The sequence below is a fragment of the Sus scrofa genome, chromosome 7 (genome assembly GCF_054392235.1).
Source record: "Sus scrofa isolate SSC_HxYL_T2T_F1_AM1 chromosome 7, Sscrofa_HxYL_maternal_Yorkshire_Landrace_v2.0, whole genome shotgun sequence".
Taxonomy (NCBI): Eukaryota; Metazoa; Chordata; class Mammalia; order Artiodactyla; family Suidae; genus Sus; species Sus scrofa.
The window spans coordinates 23,570,685-23,587,806 of NC_139389.1; the positions used below are offsets into that span (position 1 = coordinate 23,570,685).

The window sequence follows — 17,122 nt, forward strand, 5'->3', positions numbered from 1 at the left end:
GCGATAGTTTTCTTTTTTGGTGGTATCTCTGTCTGGTTTTGGAATGAGGGTGATGGTGGCCTCATAGAATGTCTTTGGGAGTATTCCTTCTTCTTCAACCTTTTGAAAGAGTTTAAGGAGGATGGGCACCAATTCCTCTTTATATGTTTGATAGAATTCACCTGTGAAGCCATCTGGTCCTGGACTTTTATTTGTAGGGAGTGATTTTATGACCTCTTCAATTTCATTTCTAGTGATCGGTCTGTTCAGTTGGTCTGTTTCTGCTTGATTCAGTTTTGGCAGGCTGTAAGATTCTAGAAAATTGTCCATTTCTTCCAGATTGTCAAACTTATCGCCATATAGTTGTTCATAGTATTCTCTTATGGTTTTTTGTATTTCTGCTGTATCCGTTGTGATTTCTCCTTTTTCATTTATAATTTTGGTTATTTGGGTTCTTTCTCTCCTCTTTTTAGTGAGTCTGGCCAGGGGTTTATCAATTTTGTTCACCTTTTCAAAGAACCAGCTCTTGGTTTTATTAATTTTCTCTATTGTTTTTTGAGTCTCTATTTTATTGATTTCTTCTTTGATCTTTACAATTTCCTTCCTTCTGCTGACTTTAGGACTTCTTTGTTCTTCTTTTTCTAATTCATTTAGGTGGAGGGTTAAGTTGTCAATTTGGGATCTTTCTTCTTTTTTGAGAAAGGCCTGGATTGCTATAAATTTCCCTCTGAGCACTGCTTTCGCAGCATCCCATAGATTTTGAGAGGTTGTGTCTTCATTATCATTTGTTTTGAGGTAGTTTTTAATTTCCTTCTTGATTTCCTCATTGACCCATTGGTTTTTTAGTAGCATGTTGTTTAGTCTCCATGGAGTAGGTTTTTTCTCTTTCCTTTTCCCATGGTTGATTTCTAATTTCATGGCATTGTGGTCAGAGAAGATACTTGAGATAATTTCTATGCTCCTAAATTTATTGAGATTCGCTTTATGTCCCAATATGTGGTCGATTCTTGAGAATGTTCCATGAGCATTTGAGAAGAATGTGTATTCTGCTTTTTTTGGATGTAGTGTCCTGAAGATATCAATTAAGTCTAACTTTTCTATTGTTTCCTTTAGGATCTCTGTTGCTTTATTGGTTTTCTGTCTAGAGGATCTGTCCATTGATGTGAGGGGGGTATTTAGGTCTCCTACTATGATTGTATTCTCATCAATATCTCCCTTTATGTCTGTTAATATTTGTTGTATGTATCTGGGTGCTCCTATGTTTGGGGCATATATGTTGATGATAGTAACATCCTCTCCTTGGATGGATCCCTTAATCATTAAATAGTGTCCTTCTTTGTCTTTCTTTATGTCTTTTGTTTTAAAGTCTATTTTGTCTGATATGAGCGTTGCAACTCCTGCTTTTCTGTCATGTCTATTGGCATGAAATACTTTTCCCCAGCCTTTCACTTTCAATCTATATGTATCTTTTGTCCTAAGGTGAGTTTCTTGTAGGCAGCATATTGAAGGTTTTTGCCGTTTTATCCACTCAGCCATTCTGTGTCTTTTGATTGGGGCATTCAGTCCATTGACATTTAAGGTGATAATTGATAGATGATTATTTATTGCCATTTGATCCTCGTGTTCCAGTTGATTCTATGGTTCTCCATTCTTCTTTTTTTTTTTTTTTGGTTGGATGGTCTCCTGTTATTATCTGCTTGAGTGTATTTTTTTTTTTTCATTTTTTGCAAATGCAATATTTGGTTTTGGCTTGTGGTTGCCCTGTTTTTTAAGTATGCTAACCCCTTCCCATAATTGTGTGTTTTAGCCTGATGGTCCTGTAAGTTCAAACACTTCATTATTATATTAAAATTAAGAAGAGAGACATACATACAAACAAAAAGGATTATTTACCTCCTAACATCCCTTGCCCACATTTTATGGTTTTGATGACTCTTTTATTTTTTTCTTTTTAATTTTATTTTGTTTGAAGCATGTTCATGATTAAATCTGTATGCTGGCTTATTTGAGTGACTGCTCTCTGATTGTATCTTCCTCATTCCTAGTTCTTCCTCTTCTTCTTCTTCTTCTTTTTTTTTTTTCTTTTCTTTTTTCTTCCCTTTCCTTCCTTTCTTTTTGGTTTAGAGAAGCCCTTTCAATATTTCCTTTAACCTGGGTTTTGTGTTGCTGTATTCTTTAAGTTTTTGTTTGTTGGGAAAAATTTTTATTTCCCCTTCTATTTTAAATGATATTCTTGCTGGATAAAGTATTCTAGGTTGCATATTTTTTCCTTTGAGCACTTTAAATATCTCTTGCCATTCCCTCCTGGCCTGTAGTGTTTCTGTAGAGAAATCAGCTGATATTCTTATGGGGGTTCCCTTGTAGGTAACATTCTGTTTTTCTCTTGCTGCCTTTAGGATCCTCTCTTTATCACTAACTTTTGCCATTTTTATTATGATGTGTCTTGGTGTGGGTCTGTTTGGGTTCAGTTTGTTTGGGGCCCTCTGTGCTTCTTGTATCTTGAATCCAGTACCAAGGAGGTATATTTAAATGGTAGTTGTTATGCCTTATTAGAATAGCTACATAACAAAAGGTAGTATTAATCCTTCCTATGGAAGACTGAAAACCCACAAGAGAAAAAAAAATCACTTACGAGTTATAACTATTTATGAAATGCACCTTATTTTTTTTAACAAAAGAGAAATGTAAGATTCTCTATGCAAAACATAGAATTTGCTCCAATTATAAGCCATAGTAAACTGAGCTGTTTGCATTTTACAGGTTCTGCATTTTTTACCAGGAGGCTCACCAAACTTTGTGCTTAGCCCTGAGCAGAAGGTCTTGCAAATGAGTCTTCAGAAGAGAGGTGCATGCTCAGACTGTGCACGTAGGGCAGCTGCGTAACGTAGACTTGGTCGTTACTGACTTTCCTTAAAAAAAGACAGTTTTTAATAGCTTCCTAGGTACATTATATGACTTTCTAACTGATGGGAAGTGGATATAATATATTAGGATCCTCAGGATCTTTACCATAATCTGAAGAATTAGGCCCTGAGTCTTCTGTTGGCTGTGGAATTTTTTAAGAAATAAAAATTCAATGAAGTAATATCTCACTAATAAAAGGTCTGTTGAATGCCTAAAAGGGCAAAATATATTAGATAATAAAGTCATTTAATGGCTTCCATAAAAATTCAGTATTCTCTAAGTTGGAGAATAAAACTATATGTAGACATTAATAATTATGATTGGAATTTAAATATGGTTTCAGTTATTGTCCTAAATAAAAAGAAATAATGTAGAAACCTTCTTGAGGTCCTATGTTCCAGTTTCTCAGCCCTGTGATATACGTATATACACTTTCAACTTTAAACACTAAAATATATATATATATATATATATATATATATATATATATATATATATAAACACTAGTAGTCAGGTTAATCAGTTTCTCCCCAACTTCTCATCCTGCCTTGCTTCTTTGCTCTCTCAATTAAGCTATATCTTCTTTTTGCTAAAAATTTCTCTTTTCAAATCAGTTATATTCACATGTCTTTTTAGGCATTTAATCACTATCTCCTTGTCTATTTTCACAGATCTATTCATGTGAGCTAAGACCTTCGGCTTTCTTCGTATATGAATAATAAGTTGATGTGCATGTGTTCCTGTGTCTCTCTTTTTTTTTTTTGGTATCTCCATTTAGTTTTCAGATTAGAAATAAACTGTGAATGCAAGCAAACAAATAGAAAGAAGAAGTTTATCTACAAGAAAATTTAATTGAAGCTCAATATTTTTCACCCTATATAAACACCTTGAAATAATAAGTAGATTTGATATTGTTCATTGTAATTTATATGTAAGATTATTGGGATTAACAGTTATTCTCTTTCTATAGTCACATAAATGGAAATTGTGTAAAAATTGTGAAAAGAAAACTAAAGCTATTTGTTAAAAAAAAGATATTTGTTTTGTGGAAATTTTCCTCTTTAGGTCTGCTAGGAAATTTTTAAGTTACTATTTAGCCAGATGTCACCCTTGGATGACTGAGAAGAACTCAATAGTTAAGTTATTTTTCTGTATAGGGCAAATATCTGGAGGAAATATAAAAGTAAAAAACCATTTATATTTACTTTTTGTAACTTTTCATTCTGGTTAAATATCAAATTTACAGAAAAGTTGAAAAAGTTGTACAAAGAACTATTAACCTTTTAATCAGATTAAGCAATAGTTTATATTCTGCCTGAAAAAGATTTATTCTATTACCCATCCTCTCTCTCTCATCAATTTGCTAATCTGTCTGTCCGTGTCTGTCCATCTATCTATCTATCTATCTATCTATCTATCTATCTATCTATCTATGTGTCTATTATCTATCTATCATCTATCTTCATCTTGAATTCTCATTGACTTTGATGTTTTTGAAGAGTGTAGGCCGGCTATTTTATCCATCTCATCTCAGTGTAAGTTTGTCGCATGTTTCTTCATTATTAAAGTCAGGCTGTGCATTTTTGGCAGTAATATGACTGAAGTGATTTTATGTCGTGTTCAACACACTGTATCAGTAATCCTGTGATTTTGGTTTGTTTCAACATTGGTGACATTAACATTGATTACTTGGCTATGGTGATGTCCATCAGGTTTTCTGTTGTAAAATCTACCACTTTTCATTTTGTAATTAACAAATAATTTGGTAGAGGATATTTTAGACAATGTAAATTACTTATCATGTCTTCCTTCAGTAATTTTTAGCATTCATTTATGTTTTTCTAACTCTGCCCTTGCTTCTCTGTTTATCATTTAGGATCCTGATGATAGAAATAGCTTTCTCTTCCCTACCACTCATATGTTCTTTTTAAATGTATTGGTATTAGTTTGCAGATTCTTATTTTTTTCAATTCATTACTATCATAGTTTCTCTTAGTGGCCAAATTGTCTTAGAATTGAACAGTGGTAGATCTTTGAAATTGGATTCTGTTTCTTTTTCATGTTTTCCTATGGTTCATAGAGTATTTCCTTACTTTTTGTGGGGTGTATGGGATTCTCTTCTCAGGTAATAAGAAGTGAATGATGATGGAAAAAATCAATGCAACTTTGGAAGGCTACTTTGTTCTACTGGGTTTTTCTAATTGGCCTCATCTGGAAGTAATACTCTTTGTGGTTATCTTGATGTTCTACTTGATGACATTGATAGGCAACCTGTTCATCATCATCTTGTCATACGTAGATGCCCATCTGCACACACCCATGTATTTCTTCCTCTCAAACCTCTCTTTTCTGGATTTCTGCTACACTGCCAGCTCCATCCCTCAGTTGCTGATCAACCTCTGGGGCCCAGAAAAAAAAAATTTCTTACAATGGTTGCATGACTCAACTTTATTTCGTCCTTGCACTGGGATCCACAGAATGTGTGCTGCTGGTGGTGATGTCCTATGACCATTATGCAGCTGTATGTAGACCCTTGCATTACACTGTCCTCATGCACCCTCGTTTCTGCCATCTGTTGGCTGTGGCTTCTTGGGCAAGTGGCTTTACCAACTCAGCACTTCATTCCTTCCTTACCTTTTGGGTACCCCTGTGTGGACATCGCCAAGTGGACCATTTCTTGTGTGAAGTTCCAGCACTGCTTAGACTGTCATGCATTGATACTCATGCTAATAAGCTGACCCTCATGATCACAAGTTCCATTTTTGTTCTCATACCTCTCATCCTCATTCTCAGCTCCTATGGTGCCATTGCCCGTGCTGTGCTGAGGATGCAGTCAACAACTGGACTTCAGAAAGTCTTTGGGACATGTGGAGCCCATCTTATGGTTGTATCCCTGTTTTTCATTCCAGTCATGTGCATATATTTCCAGCCCCCATCAGGAAATTCTCAAGATCAAGGAAAGTTCATTGCCCTTTTTTACACTGGTGTCACGCCTAGCCTCAACCCTCTAATCTATACCCTGAGAAACAAAGATGTAAGAGGGGCAGTAAGAAGATTAATGGGGTGAGGTGAGCCTGTGTATCTGTGACATTAATGGTATAATGGAGCATCTCTTCAACCATTGGTTCATCTATCCATCTATTCATCAACCACTCTCATTTCCTCACTCTCTCAGTACTTATTGAGAATATACTGTCACAAGGTCATGGAGTTTGTGGTGGCAGATATGAATTAAATGCAATCTTCCTAAATACTAATCACTCTCTACTGGAGAAAATAGCCATGTAAAATCAAGATAAAACATCAGTATTAATTTTCAGTGCATAAACCTAATCAAAAATGAGGCATGAAATTTGTTGTAAAAATTGATAAAATTCAGGTTAATTTACTATGGAAAGATGATATTCTTAATTTAAAAACCCTAGAGTATGTTTTTTAATTTCTTGCTTTTTAGGCAGAATTTGTCATAACATTTGACTTCTATCTTGGTTTAACAAAAGACATAGTGAAACACTTTAGATATTTTCTCCAACACTATTATGCTATTTTGAATACTAGTGAATATTGAGAGGAAGTTTGGTTTGTATTTTTTTTTGTCTTTTTTTTAGGGCTGCTCTTATGGCATATGGAGGTTCCCAGCCTAGGTGCTGAATTGGAGCTGCAGCTGCCGGCCTACACCACAGCCACAGCAATGCTGGATCCTTAAGCCACTTGAAAGAGGCCAGGGATCAAACCTATGTTCTTATGGATGCTAGTCAGATTCTTTTCTGCTGAGCCACAATGGAAACTTCTGGTTTGTATTCTTTAAAAATCCCATTATCATTAGTAAAAAAAATAAGGTTTATGAATTGTAACAAGAAGACCTCTGAAATAATGCAGAAGAAGTAAACATCTCATATTTCTCTTCGTTCCCCAAAGTAGTGAGATGTGTAAAGGAGGTGGAAATAAGCTGTAAAGCTGCAGATATATGGATTGTAAAATAATGGTCATCATAGGCTAGGTGTTGTTAGGTGAATTAAGCCCTTAGAACACCTGCATAGCTTAAGAAGCAGTAAGGAATATGTGAGGCAGAATTAGTACTAGGCTCTGAAAGAATGAATTGATACATCTGATAAGTACTTGAAAGAATTACTTGAAAATGTATTGGAAAAATTTTGTGATAAAAATTATATGAAAATGTTACATTTTTTTCCTCTTTAAGCTTGATCTGATTTGAATATTTGTGGTTAGAAAGTTCATTATGAAAATCAATCTGCATATTTTTTCAAATAAATAAATTTTTTTTTTTTTTTTTTGTCTTTTGTCTTGTTGTTGTTGTTGTTGTTGTTGCGCTTTCTTGGACCGTTCCCGCGGCAGATGGAGGTTCCCAAGGCTAGGGGTCGAATCGGAGCTGCAGCCGCCAGCCTACGCCAGAGCCACAGCAACGCGGGATCTGAGCCACGTCTGCAACCTACACCACAGCTCACGGCAACACCGGATCGTTAACCCACTGAGCAAGGGCAGGGATCGAACCCGCAACCTCATGGTTCCTAGTCGGATTTGTTAACCACTGCGCCACGACGGGAACTCCAATAAATTTTTTTTTTTAATGTATCCATGGCATTTGGAAGTTCCTGGGCCAGAGATTGAATCTGACCAATGCCACAGCTGCGGTGACCCTGAATCCTTAAATTACCATGCCACAGCAAGAACTCCATAAATGCATTTTTAAAAATTAAAGTAATAGTTTTGTTACCTGTATTATTGCCACCATTTCCATCTCAAATAAGTGTACTATGTATATAACATTTAAAATTGGTACTCATATTGAGCTAAAGTGGAATAAGGCTAAAGGACAATTCAATATAAAGTAAAATCTTGGCAACACCTGATTTTTTTGTGTAACCCAAATGTCAATTATAGTTTTGGGGGCCTCTAAAGTTCGGATATGATTGATTCAAATCATATTCCCTACATTTTCAAAATGCACAACATATCTCCAAACTTCCCCTCAATTTTTTTTTTGTCTTTTTGCCATTTCTTGGGCCACTCTTGCAGCATTTGGAGGTTCCCAGGCTAGAGGTCGAATTGGAGCTGTAGCCACTAGCCTACGCCAGAGCCACAGCAACGTGGGATCCAAGCCGTGTCTGCAGCCTACACCACAGCTCACGGCAATGCCGGATGGTTAACCCACTGAGCAAGGGCAGGGACTGAACCCGCAACCTCATGGTTCCTCGTCGGATTTGTTAACCACTGCGCCACGACGGGAACTCCCCCCTCAATTTCTTGTGTGGTTTGCAATTACATTGATTCTGATATATTTGTCTTCTTTGTTGTCTGTGATTATCTCCAACTAGGCATAAAAAATAATATGGTATATATTCATTTGTTCTTAACCTACTGTTCAAAAAATGAAGAACCAAGAAGCATGTATATAAAAGAACTTTGAATAAATAATGGGGTCATGTAGAATAGATCATCATGGAGCAAAAGAGCTTTTAGAAACTTAAAAGACATAGCTTAGTTCTTTGAACCATCTTATACTTATCGAAATCTTAATTGGTTGGGACACCTCATGTAATACCCTAATCTCTCACTATCTAACAAAAAAAAAACTTTGAAATTTCCCATCTATTTTCTTCCCTTTCTGCTTGCAAAACATATAAATGTATTTTTCTATGTGTAGACTATTTTTCTTAGAACGCAAAATTTTAGCATATATGATTCTTAATCCTAGCCATATTATTATATATTCTCTTTAATTTATAATATAAAATAAAGATCAGTTTCAAAAAATTCTCCCAAAGATGAACAAGATGCTATTGTTTTTTATTGTTTATATTTTCAAACTATATGAACCTTTTGCAGTTTAATCAGAGGCATGGTAAAAGTATGTTTTTTCTCACTTTGTAGATAAGAAAACTGAAGGGAAGAAGATGTGTGACTTACCTAAGCTTAAATAACTTGTATATAACAAACCAGTAGATTTTGGCCTGAATTCCCCCCCCCTTTGTGTGTGTGTGTGTGTGTTTTTAGGGCTGAACTTGTGACATATGGAAGTTCCCAGACTAGGGATTGAATAGGAGCTGCAGCCGCCAGCCTATGCCACAGCCACAGCAACATGGGATCTGAGCTGTGTCTGTGACTTATACTACAGCTCACAGCAACACTGGATCCCCAACCCACTGAGTGAGGCCAGGGATCGAACCCCCATCCTCATGCATACTAGTCAGATTTGTTTCCCCTGTGCCACAGTGGGAACTCCCTGAGTTCCTTTCTTATGGCCAACAACACTCAAGGTAACTAGAAGGTCTGAGACCCTACCATTGCCAACCCTAAACCTAAAGCCAATATTTGGTAAATTGACAGTCACACAGCACACATTAATTTGGGTCACAGACAACTTTACTGAAGAGCTAACAATGAATTCAGCCTTTTCTCAGCTAAGAATGGAGGCTAAATGCATTGAAGGACCAGCTGCTTCTTTATACCAGTAAATTTCTACTCCCTATCTGGACACTGTCTCCCAATCTCTGTCCGCTTCATCTCATACCTATTCCTGTGCAGCACGTTCCCTAAACACATGCTCAATTGCATCTTCTGAGTCTATCTCAGCAGTGCAAAATGATTGGCACAAATATGTCATTGGATAATCACAGAAACTAGCTCTGGCTTCCAGCCCAGATACACTCATTCTCTGCTTTTTTATTGGCCTCAGTGTCACATATTGTATCTCTTTTTACAAATGTGAAGCTGAAAGGCCACTGGTTATCATATGCTATGACAACAACAAGTGGCATCAAGCATAATAAATTTTCAAATACAAATCTGCCATATTCTATTTACAATTCAGTACCAATAAAACTTAAAGAAAAGAAAATAGTATAGATTTACTATAGATTTTCATCAGATTTCACAATGTTAATATTTTGCTATGAGTACTTTGATATTCTGTCTATAATAATGTAATATTAATGTGCATTTCAATATTTTTCTGAAATACTGTGGAGTATAATGCAACCTAGTCCTAAGTGTTCCTGAGAGTATTTTCTAAATTAAAGATCAAATACAGGATTTCAAATTGAATTTGAGTGTTATGTTTCTTGTCCTTTAATCTGGAACCATTTTTCAGTTTTTCTTTGCCTTTAATGAGCTTAGTATTTTTGAAGAGTACAGGTCATTTACATCATACAATACTGTTCAATTTAGATTTGACTAGTGTTTATGCAGAATGAGAATATTCGTTTTTGACAGTAATACCCCACAGCAGTGATATTGTGTCCGCTTGAGTGCATTTTTTTCTTTTTTTTTTTTTTTTGCTTTTTAGGGTGACACTTGCAGCATATGGAGGTTCCCAGGCTAGGGGTCGAATCCGAGCTGCAGCTGCTGGCCTACTCCAGAGCCACAGCAATGTGGGATCCAAGCTGTGTCTGTAATCTACACCACAGCTCACGGCAAGGCCGGATCCTTAACCCTCTGAGTGAGGCCAGGGATTGAACCCGCGTCCTCATGGTTCCTAGTCGGATTCGTTAACCACTGCGCCACGACGGGAACTCCTATTTTTCTATTATTGGTGATATGAATTTTGAACACTTGGATAACATGGTGTGGGCCAGGATTCTCAACTACAAAGTTACTATGTTTCATTTGGTATTCATGAGAACCTTGTGGAGAGACTGATGAAATTAGGTAAATTCTGTTTTCCTTTATTTATTTGATATTGAGTTTTACTTATTGACATTTCAATTTTTTCCTTAAGTTTTTTCGAGATATTGATGTACAACATATGTAAGTTCAAGGTGTACAATGTGGTGATTTATACATGTATATACTGCAAATGTTTACCACAGCCATGGTCATTAACCCATCTATTCCCTTACTTATTATACATTTTTTTTTGTAGTAAGAGCATTTAAGATCTATTCTCCTATCAACTTTCAAGTATATAATACAGTATTGTGAATTATGTCACCAGGCGTAAATTAGATACCCCAAATTTATTCATTTTATTTTATTATTATTGTTTTTAATTGAAATATAGTTGATTTACAATGTTATGCACATTTCTGCTGTATAGCTAAGTGACCCAGTCATACATATACGTATGTGTGTGTGTATATATATACATAAACATTCATTTTTTAATATTATTTTCCATTATGGTCTATCTCAGGAGATTGGATAAACGATACAGTACAACCTTATTGTCTATACATTCTAATTGTAATAGTTTGCATCTACTAACCCCAAACTCCCAGTCCATCCCACGCTCTCCCTTCTCTCCCTTGGCAACCGCAAGAGTGTTCTCCATGTCTGTGAGTCTGTTTCTGTTTTGTAGTTAGGTTCATTTGTGCCCTATTTTAGGTTCAATATGTCAGTGATATCATCTGGTGTTTGTCGTTCTTGTTCTGACTTACTTCACTTAGAATGATGTTCTCTAGTTACATCCATGTGGCTGTGAGTGGCATTATTTTGTTCTTTTTTATGGCTGAGTAGATTTTCATTATATATAGGTACCATATCAATCCATTCATCTGGTGATGGACATTTAGGTTTTTTCCATGTCTCGGGTATTATGAATACTGCTGCAAAGAACATGGGGGTAGATGCATCTTTTTGAATTGTGGTTATGTATGCATATAAGCCCAATAGTGGAATTTCTGGATCATATGGTAGTTCTAGATTTAATTTTCCAAGAAACCTACATACTGTTTTCCATAGTGGTTGTACCAATTTACATTCCCCCTAACAGTGTAGGAGAGTTCCCCTTTCTCCATACCCTCTCCAGCATTTGTTATTTGTAGACATATTAATGATGGCCATTCTGACCAGTGTGAGGTAGTACCTCATTATAGTTTTGATTTGCATTTTGCTAATAATTAGTGATGTTGAGCATCTTCTTATGTGCCTACTGGCCATCCATATATCTTCTTTGGAGAAATATCTATTTAGGTCTTCTTCACTTTTTTTTTCTTTTTTAAAAATTTTATTGAAGTATAGTTGAATTACAGTGTTGTGATAATTCCCACTGTACAACAAAGTGATTCAGTTATACATATACACACATTCATTCTTTTTCAGTTTCTTTTCCCATAAAGATCATCACAGAATATTGGGTGAGTTCCCTCTGCTATTCAGGAGGTCTCTGTTGGCCAATCATTGCATATATCCCAGTGTGCATATGCCAATCCCAAATCCCCAGTCCATCCCTCCCCCTACATGTTCCCTTTGGTAACTATAAGTTTGTTTTCAAAGTCTGTGAGTATTTCTGCAGTATCTTTTTGTTTTAAGATTCCACTTATAAGTGATATCATATGATGTTTGTTTTTCACTGTCTAACTTCACTTAGTATGATAATCTCTAGGGTCATCCATGTTGCTGTAAACAGCATTATTTCATTCTTTTTCATGGATGAATAATATTCCATTGTATATGCATATACTATATCTTCTTTATAGGCCAGCATATATTTGGGTCTTGTTTTTGTATCCATTTAGCCAGGCTACATCTTTTGGTTAGAGCATTTATTCCATTTACAGTTAAGGTAATTATTGACATCTGTGTTCTTTTTGCCATTTTGTTAATTATTTTGGATTTGTTTTTGTTGTTTTTTTCTCTTCCCTTCTTTTATTCTCTTATCTTATGGTTTGATGACTGTCTTTAATGTTGTGTTTTAATTGTTTTTTATTTTGTTTTTGTCTTTTTAGGGCTGTAACCACAGCATATGGAGGTTCTCAGGCTATGGGTCATATTGGAGCTGCAGCTGCTGGCCTACACCACAGCTCATGGCAACACTGGATCCTTGACCCCTGAGCAAGGCCAGAGATAACAGCTGTGCTCATGGATACTAGTTAGATTCATTTCTGCTGAGCCACGATGGGAACTCCCTAATTGATTTTTCTTATTTGTGTGTGTGCGTGTGTGTGTGTGTGTGTGTGTGTGTGTGTGTGTTTGTATTGTAGATTTTTGGTTTGTGGTTACCACAATGTTTTGATATAGGAGTCTTGTATATATAGTGTGTGTGTGTGTGTGTGTGTGTGTTTGTGTGTGTGATCTTTATGATTTCCTTCCTTCTGCTGACTTTAGGTTTTGTTTGTTCTTCCTGATTCCTTTTTTTCTCTTCTCTTCTCTTCCTCTTCCCCTTCTCTTCCTCCCTCTCCCCTATCCTCCCCATCTGCCCTCCCATTCCCCTCCCCCTCCCTCCTCTTCTTCCTCTTCTTCTTCTTCTCCTTCTCCTCCTCCTCCTTCTCTCTCTCTTTTCCCCTTTTGTTCTACTTAGTTATGTGGAGGTTGACCTTTTTGGAAGTCTGAAGTCTTCTGCCAGTGTTCAGTAGATGTTCTGTGCTAATCATTGTGCATGTAGATTTTTTTTAATGTCGTTTGTGGGAGAAAGTGTGCTCCATGTCCTACTCCTCTGTCATCTTGATCGCAGATACTAATTTATCATTTTAAAGCTGATAGTTATACTCTTTGACTGACATTTTCTGTTTCTCCCAACCCCAATCCCTAGCAGCTACCATTTTACTTATTATTTCTCTGAGGATTTTTTGATTTCACATAAAAGTGAGAACATATAATACTTGTCTTTCTCTTTCTGCTTTATGTCGCCTAGCATAATACTCTCAAGGTCTCTCCATGTTTTTGCAAAAGGCAAGATTTCCTTCTTTTTCAAGGCTGAATTATATTTCATTATATATATATAATGTTATATAACAATAAATTATATATAACTATATATAACTGCATATTATGTAAGTAATGTTCTTTATCCATTCATCTTTTGATGGATGCTTAGTTTGTTTCCATGTCTTAACTATTGTGAATAATTCTGCACTCTCTCTTTTTCTCAGTTACTCTTGCTAAAGCTTGTCAGTTTTGTTTTTCTTTTCAAAAAACCAACTCTTTATCTTGGTTTTTTTTTTTTTTGCTTTTATGGTATCTCTATTTATTTCTACTCTGATCATTATGATTTTCTTCTTTCTAAATTTGCACTTAGTTTGTTTCTCTTTTCCTAGTTACTTGTGGTAAAGGTATGTTGGTGGTTTGTGATCTTTCTCTTTCATTTATCCTTATAAACTTACCTATTAGAACTGCTTTTGCTGGAGATTGGGACAAGATGGCAGAATAGAAAGACTTAAGCTCACCTCCTCTCATGAAAATACCAAAATTACAACTAAACGTTGAATAACTATCAATAAAATAGACTGGAAATTAGAACTGCTTTTGCTGCATCCTGTAAGTTTTGGTATTTTGTATTTCTTTTTCTTTTTGCTTTTTAGGGCCAAGCCTATAGTATATGGAGGTTCCCAGGTCAGGGGTCGAATCGGAACTGTAGCCACAGCAATACCACAGCCACAGCAATGCAGGATGCTGGCTGTGTCTTTGACCTACACCACAGCTCACAGCAACACTGGATCCTTAATCCACTGAGCGAGATCAGTGGGATTGAACCCATAAGCTCATGGTTACTAGTAGGATTGTTTCCTCTGTGCCACAATGGGAACTCTGGTATTTTGTATTTCTGTTTTCATTTGTATTAAAATATGTTTTTGATTTTCCATTTGATTTTTTTGACCTGTGGATGTTCGGGTGTGTGTTGTTTAGTTTCCACATGCTTGTAAATTTTCCAGTTGTCATCCTGGAATAGATATCCTAGTTGATATCTAGTTTCATGTACCATTGTGGTCAGAAAAGTTTCATATACCATTGTGGTCAGAAAAGATGCTTGCTATGAATTCAATCCTCTTACATTTGCTAAGTCTTGTTTTGTAACTTAACATATGACCAATCTATCTTGGAAAATGTTCTGTGTACGTGATAAGAATGTTTGTGCTACTCTTGTTGGATGGAATGTTCTATATATGTTTGTTAGGTTCATTTGGATTAAAGTATATTTCCAATCCTGTGTCCTCATTGATTTGTTTTGATGATAGTTCCATTCTTGATTCTAAGTGAGGTATTAAAGTCTCCTACTCTTGTTACATTGTTGTCTATTTTACTCTTTTGTTCTGTTTGTGTTTGCTTAATATATTTAAGTGCTCTGATGTTGACTGAGTATATCTTTACAATTGTTGAATAAACTTTATGCTACTTTCTCCCTCCTACTCCTTCTGGGACTCCAGTAATTCATAGATAGTATCTTTTAATGGTATTCCGTAATTCACATAGATTTTCTCTTTCTTTTTAATTTTTTTTCTTTTTGCTCTCCTGACAGTATGATTTTAAATAAGTCTTATAATTCACCAATTCTCTCATTTGTTTGGTTGAGTCTGTTTTTGAAGTTGTTTATTGAATTCTTCAGAGCTGTCATTGTTCTCATAAATTAGGGTTTTTAAAAATAGTTTTGATTTCTTTGTTGAACTTTAATTTGTTCACATTTGTCTGTTTCACTCACTTTTTTCAGATTTTTTCTTCTTCTTTGGAACAAATTCCTTTATCTTCTAATTTTGTTTAACTTTCTCTGTCTTTATGAAAATTAGGTGAAACAGCTTCCTATCCCAGTCTTGAGGCATCCCTGTGAATTCTGCATGTGCCCAGTGGCTTTGGTGGGAGAGCTGGATCTGAGGTGAGCATGGGCTACATCTTCTCCTGGTGTGTGCTGGCAGCTGCCACCTTGGTGTGAGGTATGACTGGAGTTGGAAGGACTAGAGTGAGAGCGTTTCTCCTATTCTCACTGGCTGTTACCATCCTACTGGGGGTAGGTTTGGGGCCCAGGGGGCTGTAAGAGGAGCCCCAACTGAGTTGGGTTTCTGCTGGGTGTGATGGTTATCTCCACCTTGGATACCTTGGATTGTTGCGATGGGTCCTTGCCAGGGCCTGAGGGCTTGGGGCTGCTCTTCTGTGCTGGTTTCACTCTTTTCCCAGTGTCCATGGAGGCTGGATTGGAGCTGGAGTGGTTGTGCTATGCCACTGAGCTGCTTTCACTCCCATCCTGAAAGTGGTTTCCTCCCTGGAGCTAGCTTTGCTCCTCCCAAGGTGTTTTGTAGACAAAACACCCAGGCAGTTTTCTGTCTGCAGCCTCTGCATTTTGACAGGACGACTGCTCTCTCTTTAAGAGTGAAGTCTTGGTTTCTTACAGCCCTCCTGTAAGCCCCACTGTTTTCCAAACCAGCTAAGGGGGTTTATCTTCCCATTGTCAGATTTCAGGACTGGGGTGCCTAATGTATGGCTGGAACATCTCACTCCCAAGCATTTTTCCTAATATTTACTTAATTATTTCTCTTCCATCTACTGCTTTAATCCAACTACCAGTCCTATTGTTTGTATTTAGATTTATGTGTTTTTTCTCTAAATCGTGTATTTTCTTACATATTTTTTTGCAGTTTCTTCTTTTTGCTTTTGGTTCGCTTTAAGGTATTCTAAGATATTTGCTTACTCAGACTGATAATTCAGTTATCAATAGTAACAATTCAATTATCAATTTCTTTGTTGTATAATTTAGTTTTAGGAAACCAATTTTGAAAATTTTATTGCACATAAATGATACTACTGATCAAAGTACGTAGCTGAATTTAATAGAACATTTAATTATTAGGAAGCGTATCTTCTAGATATTCAGCTTGGTCTTTTTGCATTTGCCTTAGCATTTGCTAGGAGTTGTGATTTTAAATTCTCTGCCTGTGGGTTTACAATTTTTCTTAAAAGCTTGGAGCATCTGAGATTCTTCACATATTCAACAAACTATCTTCTTTTTTGGGGGGGCGGGGGGTGAGTGGGTAGATGGGCTATACCTTTTCCCATATGTCAGATCCTGTCTGACTTTTGTCTCTAAAGACTATCTCAAAAATATTTTCCTGTGATGGTCCTCACAAATTCTACGTTTAAATTGATGTTAACTGAGGAAGTTTTTAAAAATAGTTTTCTGGACATGATTTCTCAAAATTCTGATACAAGATATCTGCAGTGGAGTCATGTTTGTGATTTTTAAAGTATAAGTATTCTGATGTGTACCAAAGCTGAAAAACAGTCTTTCTAGCAAATAGGACCAGGTGCATCAAATGTGCCTATACTTGGGAAAACTTGTAACATAGAGATGTTTAAAAAAACATCTATTTAAGAAAAATTTTCAATATGTTTGTTAAGACACAATTTATACAGATATGAATTTTTAATATTTTTATAAATTTAATTTAAATTTAGTACCATATATTTATTTTATTTCTTATGATAGCTACATAGTAAAAAGTTACGTCTTTGGGGATACTTTTGAGACGAGGCAAAACCAAGAGGTAATTTAGAACAGAGGCTCTTCTAAGTCCTA

At 36.0% G+C, this 17,122-nt stretch overlaps 1 long non-coding RNA gene and 1 pseudogene across 1 annotated transcript in view; both read left to right on the top strand.

The window, feature by feature from the left end:
• The window catches only part of LOC110257996 (uncharacterized), an 819,260-nt gene that overhangs the window by 767,412 nt on the left and 34,726 nt on the right, over nucleotides 1-17,122 (top strand). The gene's annotated exons all lie outside the window — the stretch shown is intronic.
• Nucleotides 5,023-5,950, top strand: LOC110258773 (olfactory receptor 2J3-like; annotated as a pseudogene).